Genomic DNA, 20,897 nt, shown 5'->3' with positions numbered 1-20,897 from the left:
TAACCCTAACCCTAACCCTAACCCTAACCCTAACCCTAACCCTAACCCTAACCCTAACCCTAACCCTAACCCTAACCCTAACCCTAACCCTAACCCTAACCCTAACCCTAACCCTAACCCTAACCCTAACCCTAACCCTAACCCTAACCCTAACCCTAACCCTAACCCTAACCCTAACCCTAACCCTAACCCTAACCCTAACCCTAACCCTAACCCTAACCCTAACCCTAACCCTAACCCTAACCCTAACCCTAACCCTAACCCTAACCCTAACCCTAACCCTAACCCTAACCCTAACCCTAACCCTAACCCTAACCCTAACCCTAACCCTAACCCTAACCCTAACCCTAACCCTAACCCTAACCCTAACCCTAACCCTAACCCTAACCCTAACCCTAACCCTAACCCTAACCCTAACCCTAACCCTAACCCTAACCCTAACCCTAACCCTAACCCTAACCCTAACCCTAACCCTAACCCTAACCCTAACCCTAACCCTAACCCTAACCCTAACCCTAACCCTAACCCTAACCCTAACCCTAACCCTAACCCTAACCCTAACCCTAACCCTAACCCTAACCCTAACCCTAACCCTAACCCTAACCCTAACCCTAACCCTAACCCTAACCCTAACCCTAACCCTAACCCTAACCCTAACCCTAACCCTAACCCTAACCCTAACCCTAACCCTAACCCTAACCCTAACCCTAACCCTAACCCTAACCCTAACCCTAACCCTAACCCTAACCCTAACCCTAACCCTAACCCTAACCCTAACCCTAACCCTAACCCTAACCCTAACCCTAACCCTAACCCTAACCCTAACCCTAACCCTAACCCTAACCCTAACCCTAACCCTAACCCTAACCCTAACCCTAACCCTAACCCTAACCCTAACCCTAACCCTAACCCTAACCCTAACCCTAACCCTAACCCTAACCCTAACCCTAACCCTAACCCTAACCCTAACCCTAACCCTAACCCTAACCCTAACCCTAACCCTAACCCTAACCCTAACCCTAACCCTAACCCTAACCCTAACCCTAACCCTAACCCTAACCCTAACCCTAACCCTAACCCTAACCCTAACCCTAACCCTAACCCTAACCCTAACCCTAACCCTAACCCTAACCCTAACCCTAACCCTAACCCTAACCCTAACCCTAACCCTAACCCTAACCCTAACCCTAACCCTAACCCTAACCCTAACCCTAACCCTAACCCTAACCCTAACCCTAACCCTAACCCTAACCCTAACCCTAACCCTAACCCTAACCCTAACCCTAACCCTAACCCTAACCCTAACCCTAACCCTAACCCTAACCCTAACCCTAACCCTAACCCTAACCCTAACCCTAACCCTAACCCTAACCCTAACCCTAACCCTAACCCTAACCCTAACCCTAACCCTAACCCTAACCCTAACCCTAACCCTAACCCTAACCCTAACCCTAACCCTAACCCTAACCCTAACCCTAACCCTAACCCTAACCCTAACCCTAACCCTAACCCTAACCCTAACCCTAACCCTAACCCTAACCCTAACCCTAACCCTAACCCTAACCCTAACCCTAACCCTAACCCTAACCCTAACCCTAACCCTAACCCTAACCCTAACCCTAACCCTAACCCTAACCCTAACCCTAACCCTAACCCTAACCCTAACCCTAACCCTAACCCTAACCCTAACCCTAACCCTAACCCTAACCCTAACCCTAACCCTAACCCTAACCCTAACCCTAACCCTAACCCTAACCCTAACCCTAACCCTAACCCTAACCCTAACCCTAACCCTAACCCTAACCCTAACCCTAACCCTAACCCTAACCCTAACCCTAACCCTAACCCTAACCCTAACCCTAACCCTAACCCTAACCCTAACCCTAACCCTAACCCTAACCCTAACCCTAACCCTAACCCTAACCCTAACCCTAACCCTAACCCTAACCCTAACCCTAACCCTAACCCTAACCCTAACCCTAACCCTAACCCTAACCCTAACCCTAACCCTAACCCTAACCCTAACCCTAACCCTAACCCTAACCCTAACCCTAACCCTAACCCTAACCCTAACCCTAACCCTAACCCTAACCCTAACCCTAACCCTAACCCTAACCCTAACCCTAACCCTAACCCTAACCCTAACCCTAACCCTAACCCTAACCCTAACCCTAACCCTAACCCTAACCCTAACCCTAACCCTAACCCTAACCCTAACCCTAACCCTAACCCTAACCCTAACCCTAACCCTAACCCTAACCCTAACCCTAACCCTAACCCTAACCCTAACCCTAACCCTAACCCTAACCCTAACCCTAACCCTAACCCTAACCCTAACCCTAACCCTAACCCTAACCCTAACCCTAACCCTAACCCTAACCCTAACCCTAACCCTAACCCTAACCCTAACCCTAACCCTAACCCTAACCCTAACCCTAACCCTAACCCTAACCCTAACCCTAACCCTAACCCTAACCCTAACCCTAACCCTAACCCTAACCCTAACCCTAACCCTAACCCTAACCCTAACCCTAACCCTAACCCTAACCCTAACCCTAACCCTAACCCTAACCCTAACCCTAACCCTAACCCTAACCCTAACCCTAACCCTAACCCTAACCCTAACCCTAACCCTAACCCTAACCCTAACCCTAACCCTAACCCTAACCCTAACCCTAACCCTAACCCTAACCCTAACCCTAACCCTAACCCTAACCCTAACCCTAACCCTAACCCTAACCCTAACCCTAACCCTAACCCTAACCCTAACCCTAACCCTAACCCTAACCCTAACCCTAACCCTAACCCTAACCCTAACCCTAACCCTAACCCTAACCCTAACCCTAACCCTAACCCTAACCCTAACCCTAACCCTAACCCTAACCCTAACCCTAACCCTAACCCTAACCCTAACCCTAACCCTAACCCTAACCCTAACCCTAACCCTAACCCTAACCCTAACCCTAACCCTAACCCTAACCCTAACCCTAACCCTAACCCTAACCCTAACCCTAACCCTAACCCTAACCCTAACCCTAACCCTAACCCTAACCCTAACCCTAACCCTAACCCTAACCCTAACCCTAACCCTAACCCTAACCCTAACCCTAACCCTAACCCTAACCCTAACCCTAACCCTAACCCTAACCCTAACCCTAACCCTAACCCTAACCCTAACCCTAACCCTAACCCTAACCCTAACCCTAACCCTAACCCTAACCCTAACCCTAACCCTAACCCTAACCCTAACCCTAACCCTAACCCTAACCCTAACCCTAACCCTAACCCTAACCCTAACCCTAACCCTAACCCTAACCCTAACCCTAACCCTAACCCTAACCCTAACCCTAACCCTAACCCTAACCCTAACCCTAACCCTAACCCTAACCCTAACCCTAACCCTAACCCTAACCCTAACCCTAACCCTAACCCTAACCCTAACCCTAACCCTAACCCTAACCCTAACCCTAACCCTAACCCTAACCCTAACCCTAACCCTAACCCTAACCCTAACCCTAACCCTAACCCTAACCCTAACCCTAACCCTAACCCTAACCCTAACCCTAACCCTAACCCTAACCCTAACCCTAACCCTAACCCTAACCCTAACCCTAACCCTAACCCTAACCCTAACCCTAACCCTAACCCTAACCCTAACCCTAACCCTAACCCTAACCCTAACCCTAACCCTAACCCTAACCCTAACCCTAACCCTAACCCTAACCCTAACCCTAACCCTAACCCTAACCCTAACCCTAACCCTAACCCTAACCCTAACCCTAACCCTAACCCTAACCCTAACCCTAACCCTAACCCTAACCCTAACCCTAACCCTAACCCTAACCCTAACCCTAACCCTAACCCTAACCCTAACCCTAACCCTAACCCTAACCCTAACCCTAACCCTAACCCTAACCCTAACCCTAACCCTAACCCTAACCCTAACCCTAACCCTAACCCTAACCCTAACCCTAACCCTAACCCTAACCCTAACCCTAACCCTAACCCTAACCCTAACCCTAACCCTAACCCTAACCCTAACCCTAACCCTAACCCTAACCCTAACCCTAACCCTAACCCTAACCCTAACCCTAACCCTAACCCTAACCCTAACCCTAACCCTAACCCTAACCCTAACCCTAACCCTAACCCTAACCCTAACCCTAACCCTAACCCTAACCCTAACCCTAACCCTAACCCTAACCCTAACCCTAACCCTAACCCTAACCCTAACCCTAACCCTAACCCTAACCCTAACCCTAACCCTAACCCTAACCCTAACCCTAACCCTAACCCTAACCCTAACCCTAACCCTAACCCTAACCCTAACCCTAACCCTAACCCTAACCCTAACCCTAACCCTAACCCTAACCCTAACCCTAACCCTAACCCTAACCCTAACCCTAACCCTAACCCTAACCCTAACCCTAACCCTAACCCTAACCCTAACCCTAACCCTAACCCTAACCCTAACCCTAACCCTAACCCTAACCCTAACCCTAACCCTAACCCTAACCCTAACCCTAACCCTAACCCTAACCCTAACCCTAACCCTAACCCTAACCCTAACCCTAACCCTAACCCTAACCCTAACCCTAACCCTAACCCTAACCCTAACCCTAACCCTAACCCTAACCCTAACCCTAACCCTAACCCTAACCCTAACCCTAACCCTAACCCTAACCCTAACCCTAACCCTAACCCTAACCCTAACCCTAACCCTAACCCTAACCCTAACCCTAACCCTAACCCTAACCCTAACCCTAACCCTAACCCTAACCCTAACCCTAACCCTAACCCTAACCCTAACCCTAACCCTAACCCTAACCCTAACCCTAACCCTAACCCTAACCCTAACCCTAACCCTAACCCTAACCCTAACCCTAACCCTAACCCTAACCCTAACCCTAACCCTAACCCTAACCCTAACCCTAACCCTAACCCTAACCCTAACCCTAACCCTAACCCTAACCCTAACCCTAACCCTAACCCTAACCCTAACCCTAACCCTAACCCTAACCCTAACCCTAACCCTAACCCTAACCCTAACCCTAACCCTAACCCTAACCCTAACCCTAACCCTAACCCTAACCCTAACCCTAACCCTAACCCTAACCCTAACCCTAACCCTAACCCTAACCCTAACCCTAACCCTAACCCTAACCCTAACCCTAACCCTAACCCTAACCCTAACCCTAACCCTAACCCTAACCCTAACCCTAACCCTAACCCTAACCCTAACCCTAACCCTAACCCTAACCCTAACCCTAACCCTAACCCTAACCCTAACCCTAACCCTAACCCTAACCCTAACCCTAACCCTAACCCTAACCCTAACCCTAACCCTAACCCTAACCCTAACCCTAACCCTAACCCTAACCCTAACCCTAACCCTAACCCTAACCCTAACCCTAACCCTAACCCTAACCCTAACCCTAACCCTAACCCTAACCCTAACCCTAACCCTAACCCTAACCCTAACCCTAACCCTAACCCTAACCCTAACCCTAACCCTAACCCTAACCCTAACCCTAACCCTAACCCTAACCCTAACCCTAACCCTAACCCTAACCCTAACCCTAACCCTAACCCTAACCCTAACCCTAACCCTAACCCTAACCCTAACCCTAACCCTAACCCTAACCCTAACCCTAACCCTAACCCTAACCCTAACCCTAACCCTAACCCTAACCCTAACCCTAACCCTAACCCTAACCCTAACCCTAACCCTAACCCTAACCCTAACCCTAACCCTAACCCTAACCCTAACCCTAACCCTAACCCTAACCCTAACCCTAACCCTAACCCTAACCCTAACCCTAACCCTAACCCTAACCCTAACCCTAACCCTAACCCTAACCCTAACCCTAACCCTAACCCTAACCCTAACCCTAACCCTAACCCTAACCCTAACCCTAACCCTAACCCTAACCCTAACCCTAACCCTAACCCTAACCCTAACCCTAACCCTAACCCTAACCCTAACCCTAACCCTAACCCTAACCCTAACCCTAACCCTAACCCTAACCCTAACCCTAACCCTAACCCTAACCCTAACCCTAACCCTAACCCTAACCCTAACCCTAACCCTAACCCTAACCCTAACCCTAACCCTAACCCTAACCCTAACCCTAACCCTAACCCTAACCCTAACCCTAACCCTAACCCTAACCCTAACCCTAACCCTAACCCTAACCCTAACCCTAACCCTAACCCTAACCCTAACCCTAACCCTAACCCTAACCCTAACCCTAACCCTAACCCTAACCCTAACCCTAACCCTAACCCTAACCCTAACCCTAACCCTAACCCTAACCCTAACCCTAACCCTAACCCTAACCCTAACCCTAACCCTAACCCTAACCCTAACCCTAACCCTAACCCTAACCCTAACCCTAACCCTAACCCTAACCCTAACCCTAACCCTAACCCTAACCCTAACCCTAACCCTAACCCTAACCCTAACCCTAACCCTAACCCTAACCCTAACCCTAACCCTAACCCTAACCCTAACCCTAACCCTAACCCTAACCCTAACCCTAACCCTAACCCTAACCCTAACCCTAACCCTAACCCTAACCCTAACCCTAACCCTAACCCTAACCCTAACCCTAACCCTAACCCTAACCCTAACCCTAACCCTAACCCTAACCCTAACCCTAACCCTAACCCTAACCCTAACCCTAACCCTAACCCTAACCCTAACCCTAACCCTAACCCTAACCCTAACCCTAACCCTAACCCTAACCCTAACCCTAACCCTAACCCTAACCCTAACCCTAACCCTAACCCTAACCCTAACCCTAACCCTAACCCTAACCCTAACCCTAACCCTAACCCTAACCCTAACCCTAACCCTAACCCTAACCCTAACCCTAACCCTAACCCTAACCCTAACCCTAACCCTAACCCTAACCCTAACCCTAACCCTAACCCTAACCCTAACCCTAACCCTAACCCTAACCCTAACCCTAACCCTAACCCTAACCCTAACCCTAACCCTAACCCTAACCCTAACCCTAACCCTAACCCTAACCCTAACCCTAACCCTAACCCTAACCCTAACCCTAACCCTAACCCTAACCCTAACCCTAACCCTAACCCTAACCCTAACCCTAACCCTAACCCTAACCCTAACCCTAACCCTAACCCTAACCCTAACCCTAACCCTAACCCTAACCCTAACCCTAACCCTAACCCTAACCCTAACCCTAACCCTAACCCTAACCCTAACCCTAACCCTAACCCTAACCCTAACCCTAACCCTAACCCTAACCCTAACCCTAACCCTAACCCTAACCCTAACCCTAACCCTAACCCTAACCCTAACCCTAACCCTAACCCTAACCCTAACCCTAACCCTAACCCTAACCCTAACCCTAACCCTAACCCTAACCCTAACCCTAACCCTAACCCTAACCCTAACCCTAACCCTAACCCTAACCCTAACCCTAACCCTAACCCTAACCCTAACCCTAACCCTAACCCTAACCCTAACCCTAACCCTAACCCTAACCCTAACCCTAACCCTAACCCTAACCCTAACCCTAACCCTAACCCTAACCCTAACCCTAACCCTAACCCTAACCCTAACCCTAACCCTAACCCTAACCCTAACCCTAACCCTAACCCTAACCCTAACCCTAACCCTAACCCTAACCCTAACCCTAACCCTAACCCTAACCCTAACCCTAACCCTAACCCTAACCCTAACCCTAACCCTAACCCTAACCCTAACCCTAACCCTAACCCTAACCCTAACCCTAACCCTAACCCTAACCCTAACCCTAACCCTAACCCTAACCCTAACCCTAACCCTAACCCTAACCCTAACCCTAACCCTAACCCTAACCCTAACCCTAACCCTAACCCTAACCCTAACCCTAACCCTAACCCTAACCCTAACCCTAACCCTAACCCTAACCCTAACCCTAACCCTAACCCTAACCCTAACCCTAACCCTAACCCTAACCCTAACCCTAACCCTAACCCTAACCCTAACCCTAACCCTAACCCTAACCCTAACCCTAACCCTAACCCTAACCCTAACCCTAACCCTAACCCTAACCCTAACCCTAACCCTAACCCTAACCCTAACCCTAACCCTAACCCTAACCCTAACCCTAACCCTAACCCTAACCCTAACCCTAACCCTAACCCTAACCCTAACCCTAACCCTAACCCTAACCCTAACCCTAACCCTAACCCTAACCCTAACCCTAACCCTAACCCTAACCCTAACCCTAACCCTAACCCTAACCCTAACCCTAACCCTAACCCTAACCCTAACCCTAACCCTAACCCTAACCCTAACCCTAACCCTAACCCTAACCCTAACCCTAACCCTAACCCTAACCCTAACCCTAACCCTAACCCTAACCCTAACCCTAACCCTAACCCTAACCCTAACCCTAACCCTAACCCTAACCCTAACCCTAACCCTAACCCTAACCCTAACCCTAACCCTAACCCTAACCCTAACCCTAACCCTAACCCTAACCCTAACCCTAACCCTAACCCTAACCCTAACCCTAACCCTAACCCTAACCCTAACCCTAACCCTAACCCTAACCCTAACCCTAACCCTAACCCTAACCCTAACCCTAACCCTAACCCTAACCCTAACCCTAACCCTAACCCTAACCCTAACCCTAACCCTAACCCTAACCCTAACCCTAACCCTAACCCTAACCCTAACCCTAACCCTAACCCTAACCCTAACCCTAACCCTAACCCTAACCCTAACCCTAACCCTAACCCTAACCCTAACCCTAACCCTAACCCTAACCCTAACCCTAACCCTAACCCTAACCCTAACCCTAACCCTAACCCTAACCCTAACCCTAACCCTAACCCTAACCCTAACCCTAACCCTAACCCTAACCCTAACCCTAACCCTAACCCTAACCCTAACCCTAACCCTAACCCTAACCCTAACCCTAACCCTAACCCTAACCCTAACCCTAACCCTAACCCTAACCCTAACCCTAACCCTAACCCTAACCCTAACCCTAACCCTAACCCTAACCCTAACCCTAACCCTAACCCTAACCCTAACCCTAACCCTAACCCTAACCCTAACCCTAACCCTAACCCTAACCCTAACCCTAACCCTAACCCTAACCCTAACCCTAACCCTAACCCTAACCCTAACCCTAACCCTAACCCTAACCCTAACCCTAACCCTAACCCTAACCCTAACCCTAACCCTAACCCTAACCCTAACCCTAACCCTAACCCTAACCCTAACCCTAACCCTAACCCTAACCCTAACCCTAACCCTAACCCTAACCCTAACCCTAACCCTAACCCTAACCCTAACCCTAACCCTAACCCTAACCCTAACCCTAACCCTAACCCTAACCCTAACCCTAACCCTAACCCTAACCCTAACCCTAACCCTAACCCTAACCCTAACCCTAACCCTAACCCTAACCCTAACCCTAACCCTAACCCTAACCCTAACCCTAACCCTAACCCTAACCCTAACCCTAACCCTAACCCTAACCCTAACCCTAACCCTAACCCTAACCCTAACCCTAACCCTAACCCTAACCCTAACCCTAACCCTAACCCTAACCCTAACCCTAACCCTAACCCTAACCCTAACCCTAACCCTAACCCTAACCCTAACCCTAACCCTAACCCTAACCCTAACCCTAACCCTAACCCTAACCCTAACCCTAACCCTAACCCTAACCCTAACCCTAACCCTAACCCTAACCCTAACCCTAACCCTAACCCTAACCCTAACCCTAACCCTAACCCTAACCCTAACCCTAACCCTAACCCTAACCCTAACCCTAACCCTAACCCTAACCCTAACCCTAACCCTAACCCTAACCCTAACCCTAACCCTAACCCTAACCCTAACCCTAACCCTAACCCTAACCCTAACCCTAACCCTAACCCTAACCCTAACCCTAACCCTAACCCTAACCCTAACCCTAACCCTAACCCTAACCCTAACCCTAACCCTAACCCTAACCCTAACCCTAACCCTAACCCTAACCCTAACCCTAACCCTAACCCTAACCCTAACCCTAACCCTAACCCTAACCCTAACCCTAACCCTAACCCTAACCCTAACCCTAACCCTAACCCTAACCCTAACCCTAACCCTAACCCTAACCCTAACCCTAACCCTAACCCTAACCCTAACCCTAACCCTAACCCTAACCCTAACCCTAACCCTAACCCTAACCCTAACCCTAACCCTAACCCTAACCCTAACCCTAACCCTAACCCTAACCCTAACCCTAACCCTAACCCTAACCCTAACCCTAACCCTAACCCTAACCCTAACCCTAACCCTAACCCTAACCCTAACCCTAACCCTAACCCTAACCCTAACCCTAACCCTAACCCTAACCCTAACCCTAACCCTAACCCTAACCCTAACCCTAACCCTAACCCTAACCCTAACCCTAACCCTAACCCTAACCCTAACCCTAACCCTAACCCTAACCCTAACCCTAACCCTAACCCTAAACCCAACCCTAACCCTAACCCTAACCCTAACCCCTAGCCCTAACCCTAACCCCTAGCCCTAACCCTAACCCTAACCCTAACCCTAACCCTAACCCTAACCCCTAGCCCTAACCCCTAACCCTAACCCCTAACCCTAACCCCTAACCCTAACCCCGCCCCCAACCCTCACCCGAGGGCAATACCCGATCCCGGACCCCACCCCGAACCCTAAACCCCATCCCGAACCTCAATTAATGTTAAAATAAACTGTAACCCTTAAAATTACCCCTTAAAATTAGCCCTAATTGTTAAAATTACCGTATAAAACTCACCCTAATCCAAGATGGCGGCCCGCACGTCGTCACGTGATTGTTTTCTAAGATGGCGGTGGTCACGTGACTTGGAGCAAAATGGCTGCGCCCATAATGTCACGTGGTTTCCGGCAAAATGGAGGCGCCCAGGGGTGTTTTTCGGCAAGATGGCGGCGCCCATGAGGACACGTGGTTTCTGGCAAGATGGCGGCGCCCATGCTGACACGTGGTTTCCGGCAAGATGGCGGCGCCCATGCCGACACGTGGTTTCCGGCAAGATGGCTGCGCCCATGCCGACACGTGGTTTCCGGCAAGATGGCGGCGCCCATGTCGACACGTGGTTTCCGGCAAGATGGCGGCGCCCGTGCCGACACGTGGATTCCGGCAAGATGGCGGCGCCCATGCCGACACGTGGTTTCCGGCAAGATGGCGGCCCCCATGCCGACACGTGGTTTTCGGCAAGATGGCGGCGCCCATGCCGACACGTGGTACGGGGACAAGATGGCGGCGCCGTCCGAATTACGTCACTTCCGGCAACATGGCGGCCGCCATGACCGGATTGTTTTTTCTCTATTTTTGCCGGGTTTTTTGCGCTTTCCTCCTGTCCCCCGTGGCCGGAGTGTTATTCCGGTTCCCGTGCGGCCGGCGGCGTCGCGGGGAGGGGCTTCTGAGCCGTGGGGGCGGCTTCTGGCCGCGGCGGCCCGACGACGGAGGGGCGGCGCACGGGGGCGGGGGCTCGGTTAGGGGAGGTGGCGCCCGGGGGCGGGGGCACGGCGATGGGGGGGCGGTGCCCGGGGGCGGGGCGGCGGCGCCCGGGGGCGGGGCGGAGCCCGGGGGCGGGGCGCTTGGGTACCGGGGTTGGTGTTAGGGGGCGGGGGCTTGGCGATGGGGGGGCGGTGTCCGGGGACTGGGGCGCCTAGGGGCGGCGGTGGCCGGTGGGAGGCGGTCCCTGGGGGCGGCTAGGGCCGGGGCGGCGCGGGCTTGGCTAGGGAGGGGGCTGTGGTTTGGGGAAGGGGGGGGGGGGGACCTAGGGGCGGGGCTTGGTGACAGGGTCGGTGCTTGGGTATAGTGGTGCTGTCTAGTGGTAGGTGAGACTGATTAGGCTTGATTGGTGTCAGCTGGGGGGGTGTCAGCTGGGGGTACTGATTAGGCTTGATTGGTGTCAGCTGGGGGGGTGTCAGCTGGGGGTACTGATTAGGCTTGATTGGTGTCAGCTGGGGGTACTGATTAGGCTTGATTGGTGTCAGCTGGGGGTGTGTCAGCTGGGGGTACTGATTAGGCTTGATTGGTGTCAGCTGGGGGTACTGATTAGGCTTGATTGGTGTCAGCTGGGGGGGTGTCAGCTGGGGGTACTGATTAGGCTTGATTGGTATCAGCTGGGGGTACTGATTAGGCTTGATTGGTGTCAGCTGGGGGTACTGATTCAGCTTGATTGGTGTCAGCTGGGGGGGTGTCAGCTGGGGGTACTGATTAGGCTTGATTGGTGTCAGCTGGGGGTACTGATTAGGCTTGATTGGTGTCAGCTGGGGGGGGTGTCAGCTGGGGGTACTGATTAGGCTTGATTGGTATCAGCTGGGGGTACTGATTAGGCTTGATTGGTGTCAGCTGGGGGTACTGATTAGGTTTGATTGGTGTCAGCTGGGGGTGTGTCACCTGGGGGTACTGATTAGGCTTGATTGGTGTCAGCTGGGGGTACTGATTAGGCTTCATTGGTGTTAGCTGGGGGTGTGTCAGCAGGGGGTACTGATTAGGCTTGATTGGTGTCAGCTGGGGGTACTGATTAGGCTTGATTGGTGTCAGCTGGGGGTGTGTCAGCTGGGGGTACTGATTAGGCTTGATTGGTGTCAGCTGGGGGTGCTGATTAGGCTTGATTGGTGTCAGCTGGGGGTCCTGATTAGGAGAGGGTGGGGTTCCTATATAATGTATATAGTAAAAAGAATAAAAACTATATGTCCGGTGCAGCAGTAGAAAATTTCAGGCTCCCGGGGAATAAAGGGTTTGTTTTGTATTTTTTAATTTTTTATTTTTTTCCTTTACTCCCCGGGAGCCTGAAAGTTTCTACTGCTGCTTTTTTAAACTAAAGCTAGAAAGGAAAACAAAGTTAGAGAGAGAGAGAGAGAGAGAGAGAAAAGAGAGAGAGAAGTAAAGGCTGAAAAAAATAGAGAGAAGGAAAAAGAGTGAAAAGAAGAGGAAGAGACAGGGAAAAAAAAGACAGAGGGAAACAGAGAGAAAAGAAGACAGAGAAAAAAACAGAGAGAAAAAGAAGAGAGGGAGATAGAGAAGAAAAGACAGAGAGACAGAAAGAGAAAAGAAAACAGAGAGAGAAACCAAGACAGAGAGAAAAGAAAAGGAGGGTGGGAAAAAGGAAAGACAGGACTTGGAGGGAAAAGAAAGTGGTTAGGATTAGAAAATTCAGGGCAGAGTGAAAAATGAAAAGACTGAGAGCAAAAAAGACAAACCAAGGAAAAGGAGAACACAGAGAAACAGAAGCAAGAAGAGCGAGGGTGAAAGTTACAAAGAAAAAGAAATAAGGTGCAAAGTATAGACAAGAGAGAAAAATACATACAGTTAGACAGAAATAGTGAAATGGACAAATAAAAGGAAGCAGATGGAAACAGAGTTACAGAAGCAGAGACACGGTGTCACAAAGAGTGAGAAACAGAAACAAAGGGTTAGAGACAGACGGAAGTTAAGTTAGAAATAGAAAAGGAAAGTGAGGAGCAAAAGGAAGAAATACAGAGGAAAGAAATTACAAAACCGCACCCAAAAAAGACAGGAGCCGCGGTGGGGGTAGGGAAGGGCAGGGGGTATCTTGATTAGGGGTGATTCAACTTTATTAAATGCATGTTTTTATTTAGACATCAGCAAAATACATAGAAACAGTGTATACAAACGCAAGTGCATATACAATCCATAGACACACTGGTAAAAGTCAAACTTACATATGGAGCAATACAGAGCAGTACAGAGCAATACACATATCAACACAAAGTGATAACCTTTTTCTATTTTCATTACATGTTGAGTTATTGTTACAAGAAACCCAAAACAACAAAAGCACACAAAAACCACCATTCATCTACCATAACCTCTCCCTTCAGATTACACACAAACTCACCATCCCTCTCATCACAACTGCTAAATTACACCCCAGCAATCATTGGTCCTCGGGAACGTGGTTCCCGGGAACCTCCAAAAAATCCTCCTGCCTGACAAAAACCCCGGTCCCTGGATGGTCCGTGCCCAAACTTTGGCGATGAACGTCGCCTCGCAGACCGACCGGGACCGAGGAAAAAAAAAACCCAGCCGGGGGGGAAAAAAAAAAAACCCCGGCTGGGGATTTTTTATTCTAAATTTAAAAATGAGATGAAAAACCTGAAAAGCAAAAGTCATACACACAAGGGTAAAACCAGTCAGCGTGCGCTCACACATGCAGAGACAAGCGGACTCAGACAGACACATTCACATGCTCTCACGCACGCTCACACGCTCGCTGCGGCCCTTACCCGAGACGCTGAAGAACGTGCTTCAATGCATCTTCTGGCTGCCGCTCCTTGACGTCAAATGGTAGATTCCGGGGAAATCGGTAGCCTCGGGGACCTGTGAGACAACAGGAAGGGGTCAACGAGTGTCTATCTGACAGCTAGGACTTGTCCCCGCACTGGCCCAATAAATTTTCTACCCAAAATCCCACAAAACACAGATGAATGGTACAGTTTTTATAACTCTTCCACCTAACTGTGACTACGGGCCAGGGCAGGGCAGTTCCAATCATAATTGGTACAATGTATGTACACACATTATAAGCTGATGCATACAGTGCAAGTGTACATAGAGTGTAAGTACACACAATATAAGGTGACACGCTTACAACATAGACCAGAACTGTTCTGCACTGCCTGCCTGAAAGCTGCCATCAAAAGTAGAGCCTCTCCCTTTAGCTGTCCTAAGAGGCCCTTGGAGAAGATTGCTTTTCCCTCTGCTAATTTTTACATCTGCCCCAAGATCTCCCAACCTGCTACTCTCCCATCATCCCATCTCCAAGCCCTGGCCCCCAACTTATCGTTTGGATGATTGGTGATGTGGATCCATGTTGCACCTGAAATGAGTCTGCCTTGGAACGCCTCGTGATGGCCTGTTAGCTTCTTGGTTAGCTACAATAAAGAAAACCAAAACCAAAGTATGAGTCCAGAGTTATGTGGGCCAAATCCCAGCAAGTCAGCTACTTGCCCTCTCCTGAGTGTGCCTGGCTCCCTCAGGCTCCAGCTTCATCCTGATTCCAAGGCTGTGGCCTTTATTAGGGCTGGCACCTGGGTTAGAGAAAGGCAAAGTTGGATAGCATTCCTATGAGTGCAGTAGATAACCTTGTGTGCTGTAGGACATGGGAATACCTCTGCTAGGCTTCTGAGAAGCCTTAGGGAGGGGGGTCCTCAAATAAACATCCTTTTTCACCCTGCTACCTTCAAACCTCCCCCCACCCACAATAATTCCTAACTGTATGCCTGCTCACATTCCCTCTCCTAATCACAATCCTCAACTCACCTGATGCCTCAATCTCAGACATCATCATTGACACTGGGCGGATCCCTCTTGTGACATGATGAATCTGCTGAAAAAAGTGTTGTACTTGACACAACCAGGAATCTCTGGATGCTGCGCTCCTCCTAAAAAAAAATACAAAACAAAACAAGAACAAAACCAGAAATTACAAATGCACTTTACCACCCCTAAACACAAAAGCCAAAATCATGAGTCTAAATACTCCCTGTATTCCATGCTGTTTACTTCACAGAATCTTCAAAGCCTCTATGCTTTAGATGCCCAGAAACACCTGCTGGAAAGAAGTTGAGATGAGCTGAAAGAGCCTCTTCACTGAAATGAGAGGAGAGTTCTTACCCCAGCACATCCCAGAGAGGGAATGAAGCCCCACAGCCAAGGCTGGGGTTAATATACCCCTGATGGTGCCCGCCTCTCGTTCCCATGGCACCCATGAAAAGGGAGGGGGCAAATCCCACCGAGTATAAAAGCCCTCAGAGCAGCTGCAGCTGTTTGGCCTCTCTGACTCAAATTCAAGGGGAGTAAAGTGCTTGTTATAGAAGAAAGCTCTTCAGAAAAATAACAGCGCTTTCTTTTTTGTAGCAACTGCTTGGAGCAAAAGGGCAGCAAACTGATAAGAAATAAAACTTTCTGTTTAGGCAGCATAACTAGATAGATTGGGTAATTTGCTGTTAACTTAGGTAATTATTCCTTAGTGGCTACTAAGTAGTATTTCCCATGTGACTAAGCTGGGTGGAGAAGAATACTAATGGTATGAATAGTCTAAGTCTCCTTGGGACCTCTAATTTAGGCTATCTACATTATAAGGAAAAATAAGAAAAATAAAAGCCTCCCAGGCAGTGTAAGGGTTAAGGGCATGTGAGGCTCATCCTTCTCTGAGATACTTGGTCCTACAGCATAGAAAGAAGTGCCCTGAAATGTAGTTTTAAACCCTTAAGATGCTGAAAAAGGCAGAGCTTCCTTCCAGTGAACTCCTTAAAAAGAGGAAATGGGGCAGTTGCCTCTACTGAAGCTAATACAATGGCAAATAAATAGTTTCTGCCTTTTAATTTGCTCTCCTTAAATATTGGGAAAAGAGGGGCTTTCCACACTTTAAATCTCTCCAGTGATGAAAAAAGAAGGATTTTTCCCTCAGTTCAAACCCTTAGGATGGAGGGATAGCTGGCCTTCTCCCTCAATTTGGGCCTCAGGACAACAAAAAGGGGTGGCTACCCTTAATTCAAACCCATAAGAAACATTGTCAAGATTTTCCCCTTCTTTTTAAACTGCCAAATAATAGAGAATGAGGACTCCCTGTCAATTAACACCCCTAACAGCATAGAAAAGGCAGGGATTCTTTCAACTGAGACCATTAAAATTGCAGGGGAATCCAAGTCCCTACCAGTTTGAACACAAAAACTAATGGAAAATGAAGCTTTTTCCCTTTTTTATAAACTCTTTTTCTCCTAATAACCCCTCTCCTTTCTGGGAGTGCTCTGGAGGGTCTGGGGGCTTTGGAGAGGGACTGACACTGTAAAAGGGGAAAGTTGAAAGCCCTCTCCTGGAACCCCACTTGCTGCCTGGCCTGCTCAGTTGCTGGCCCTTGGCCAAAAGGGCTCTTCCCTTGGTGTTTTCTCAAAGTGATGCTCAGTGCCCAGGTGGGTCTGGCTGTTTCCTAGTCCGTGCTGGATGCTCCGACCGTCCCCGTTAGTCCCTCTGGCCTAGCAGCTCCCTGTGCAGGTGTGCCCGGGCAACCCTCCGAAAGCAGCTTGTCACACGGGGGCCTGCTAGACCTTGGAGTGGGGGCTGAGGTGAAGAAAGGTCCTGTGAGGAGCTCTTTCCCCTATACAACCCTTTGTCTGCCCCTTAAACCATGGGGTGCCAGGCTTTCCTTTCTAAGGAAATTAACAGCCTTTCCTCTCTGTGTGCCCATGGCAGAAACTGCAATTCGGCCTCCAAAACTGCAGAGAACAATCTCTCGCAGCCCGCAGCTGCCAACACCAAGAACTCTTGCTGCCCTTGGAGTGCCACGTGCCTCCTGCGGATGGACGTCAACATGCAGCAGGGGTGAGTTTGGTTTTACAGGGAAGAGGGCCAGCACAGGATTTCTCCAGGAGCAAAGCTGCCCCCACCGAGAACTCGGGCTGCTCTGGCAGTGCCAAGGACCTCCTGCAAACTGGCATCAGCAAACTCAGGGGGTGAGTTTTTCTGTGCAGAAATTCTCCCAGACCAAAGCTGAGAGCATCTAACCCTGACCACAACAACTTAGCTGGGTCTAAAACTTACAACCTTTGGACTGGCAGTGTGGGACCCGACCTGCTGTGCCACCGCTGACCCCTTTCTAAAGCATTCCACTGCAGTCCTAAAACTCTGCCTTTTCAGAGGGTGTTTCCTCTGACCCTGACCATAATCTTCAAAATATTCTAGGGAATCACAGAATGGCTTTGAAAAAGCCCCAACAATACCCTAAAAAGTCCCAGAGAAGTCCCTTCCAAAATCCCCTAAATACCTTTAAAAGTCCTGGGAAAAAAACTCAAAAAGACGTGCTCAGTCTCCAAACTCTACCTGTTGCTCTCTAGCCGCAGTGGGTCTGTTGTTCTCTGAGGGTTCTGTCATTGTCCTGGTGTGTGAGGGTTGCTCTCTGGTCTCGCTGTTAGGGTTGCTGTGTTGTGCTGCTGTTGGGGGAAAAGGCTGTTTTTAGGGGAGCTGGTTAGGCTGAGGTTAGGGCTGGGGTGAGGGGGTGGTACAGCTGTATCCTGTACCCCTGATCTCCACTGGACTGTCCAGCCCTCAAGGCCTCTCCCTTTACCCCTCAACCGGTCCCTCTGCCCCGCAGCCCTCAGCTCCTGTGTACCTTGAAATTGGGTTTCCTATTATTTTGAAACTAGGTTGTTCTGGTATTTTGAAATGCAGTTTTTTATAGGCTGGTTTGTTCGATATTTTTGTAGGCCAAGTTTTTAGTATTTTTTTTTGGCTGGGAGTTTGGTATTTTTGTAGGCTGGGCTTTTAACATTGTTGTAAACTGTGGGTTTGTTATTTGAAAACCTGTTATTGGCAGGGGTTTGGTGCACCAAAGTTCAGTGTCCTGGTTTCATTCAGCTTCTTCCACTACAACTAACATAGCAGGGGATCTATTAAATTGCAGGATATACTGTATGACGCTTCCTGAAATAGATACAAATTCCAGCTGCAGCAAAGCCCACCACCACATTTATTATAAAACCCAGCCTATAACCTAAAAAACCAAAAAAAATTCTCCAATTTATTTTACTGGTTTTATATTTACATTCTATAGTTATATATCTTTGTTTATATATATAATAGACTATAATTTATATGTTATGTTACAATAATATACAATATATTATAGTTTTATGTATTTATCTATTTGATTTCTATATTTCTGTTTACCACTATAATTTTATATTTATTTTTAAAAGTATATTTCTTTTTATTTTCATCACGTTAGACCATATTAGACATATTAGACCATATAAATTCATTAACCCGACACATCAGAGCCATAAAAATACTGTACCTTTGTCAGCACCGGTACGCAGCACACGCTCATCCCATCGCAGCACATCAAAACAAAACCTATTTCTATTACTAACAGAACAAACATCCCACACCATTGAACCCTAATAAAAACTCAAATAAACCTAACCGTAAATAACTTTTCTACTGCTGCTTTTTTAAACTAAAGCTAGAAAGGAAAACAAAGTTAGAAAGAGAGAGAGAAAATGTATCTTAAACACCCCACAGAACCCTAAAAAGAGCCTCCGAATACACTCAAAATGCCCTACTTTTAAAAAGCCCCTAAAACACCCGTAAAAATCCCCCAAGAACCTTTAAAAAATCCTTAAATAATCCTAAAAGAGCTTTAAAATTAACCCTAATTGTTAAAATTACCGATTAAAACTAACCCTAATCCAAGATGGCGGCGCCCGTGCCGACACGTGGTTTCCGGCAAGATGGCGGCGCCCATGCCGACACGTGGTTTCCGGCAAGATGGCGGCGCCCGTGCCGACACGTGGATTCCGGCAAGATGGCGGCGCCCATGCCGACACGTGGTTTCCGGCAAGATGGCGGCGCCCATACCGACATGTGGATTCCGGCAAGATGGCGGCGCCCATGCCGACACGTGGTTTCCGGCAAGATGGCGGCGCCCGTGCCGACACGTGGTTTCCGGCAAGATGGCGGCCCCCATGACCGGATCTTTTTTCTCGATTTTTGCCGAGATTTTTGCGCTTTCCGCGGGTCCCCGGGGGCCGGAATGATATTCCGGTTCGCGTGAGGCCGGCGGCGTCGCGGGGAGGGGCATCTAAGGCGTCGGGGTAGCCTCTGGGCTCGGATAGCTGGCGGCGCTGATGAAGACACGGGGTTTCCGGCAAGATGGAGGCGCCCATGCCGACACGTGGTTTCCGGAAAGATGGCGGCGCCCATACCGACACGTGGTTTCCGGCAAGATGGCGGCCCCCATGACAGGATCTTTTTTCTCGATTTTTGCCGGGATTTTTGCGCTTTCCGCGGGTCCCCGGGGGCCGGAATGATATTCCGCTTCGCATGAGGCCGGCGGAGTCGCGGGAAGGGGCATCTAAGGCGTCGGGGTAGCCTCTGGGCTCGGATAGATGGCGGAGCTGATGAAGATACGTGGTTTCCGGCAAGATGGAGGCGCCCATGCCGACACGTGGATTCCGGCAAGATGGCGGCGCCCATGCAGACACGTGGATTCGGTCAAGATGGCGGCGCCCATACCGACACGTGGTTTCCGGCAAGATGGCGGCGCCCATGCCGACACGTGGATTCCGGCGAGAAGGCGGCGCCCATGCCGACACGTGGTTTCCGGCAAGATGGCGGCCCCCATGACCGGATCTTTTTTATCGATTTTTGCCGAGATTTTTGCGCTCTCCGCGGGTCCCCGGGGGCCGGAATGATATTCCGGTTCGCGTGAGGCCGGCGGCGTCGCGGGGAGGGGCATCTAAGGCGTCGGGGTAGCCTCTAGGCTCGGATAGATGGCGGCGCTGATGAAGACACGGGGTTTCCGGCAAGATGGAGGCGCCCATGCCGACACGTGGATTCCGGCAAGATGGCGGCGCCCATGCCGACACGTGGTTTCCGGCAAGATGGCGGCCCCCATGACCGGATCTTTTTTCTCGATTTTTGCCGGGATTTTTGCGCTTTCCGCGGGTCCCCGGGGGCCGGAATGATATTCCGCTTCCCATGAGGCCGGCGGCGTCGCGGGGAGGGGCATCTAAGGCGTCGGGGTAGCCTCTGGGCTCGGATAGATGGCGGAGCTGATGAAGACACGTGGTTTCCGGCAAGATGGAGGCGCCCATGCCGACACGTGATTTCCGGCAAGATGGCGGCGCCCATGCCGACACGTGGATTCCGGCAAGATGGCGGCGCCCATGCCGACACGTTGTTTCCGGCAAGATGGCAGCGCCCATGCCGACACGTGATTTCCGGCAAGATGGCGGCGCCCATGCCGACACGTGGTTTCCGGCAAGATGGCGGCGCACATACCGACACGTGGATTCCACAAAGATGGCGGCGCCCGTGCCGACACGTCGTTTTTGG

General features: G+C 50.2%; 1 long non-coding RNA gene across 7 annotated transcripts; it reads right to left on the bottom strand.

The window, feature by feature from the left end:
* Nucleotides 1–13,613: 13,613 nt before the first annotated feature.
* On the bottom strand, nucleotides 13,614–19,385 carry LOC141726772 (uncharacterized). Of its 7 annotated transcripts, none has more exons than XR_012577782.1 (4): nucleotides 18,856–19,385; nucleotides 17,883–17,992; nucleotides 15,324–15,615; nucleotides 13,614–15,091 (listed from the first exon to the last, which is right to left on the bottom strand). It is a non-coding gene; the product is annotated as an uncharacterized LOC141726772 (long non-coding RNA). The 7 variants fall into 7 exon arrangements; XR_012577781.1 differs by having other exon boundaries at nucleotides 15,324–15,612; nucleotides 18,856–19,380; XR_012577783.1 differs by having other exon boundaries at nucleotides 15,324–15,612; nucleotides 19,244–19,376.
* Nucleotides 19,386–20,897: the final 1,512 nt, after the last annotated feature.

Source organism: Zonotrichia albicollis, chromosome 39, assembly GCF_047830755.1.
Source record: "Zonotrichia albicollis isolate bZonAlb1 chromosome 39, bZonAlb1.hap1, whole genome shotgun sequence".
Taxonomy (NCBI): domain Eukaryota; kingdom Metazoa; phylum Chordata; class Aves; order Passeriformes; family Passerellidae; genus Zonotrichia; species Zonotrichia albicollis.
This window is presented reverse-complemented; position numbering and strand designations above follow the sequence as displayed.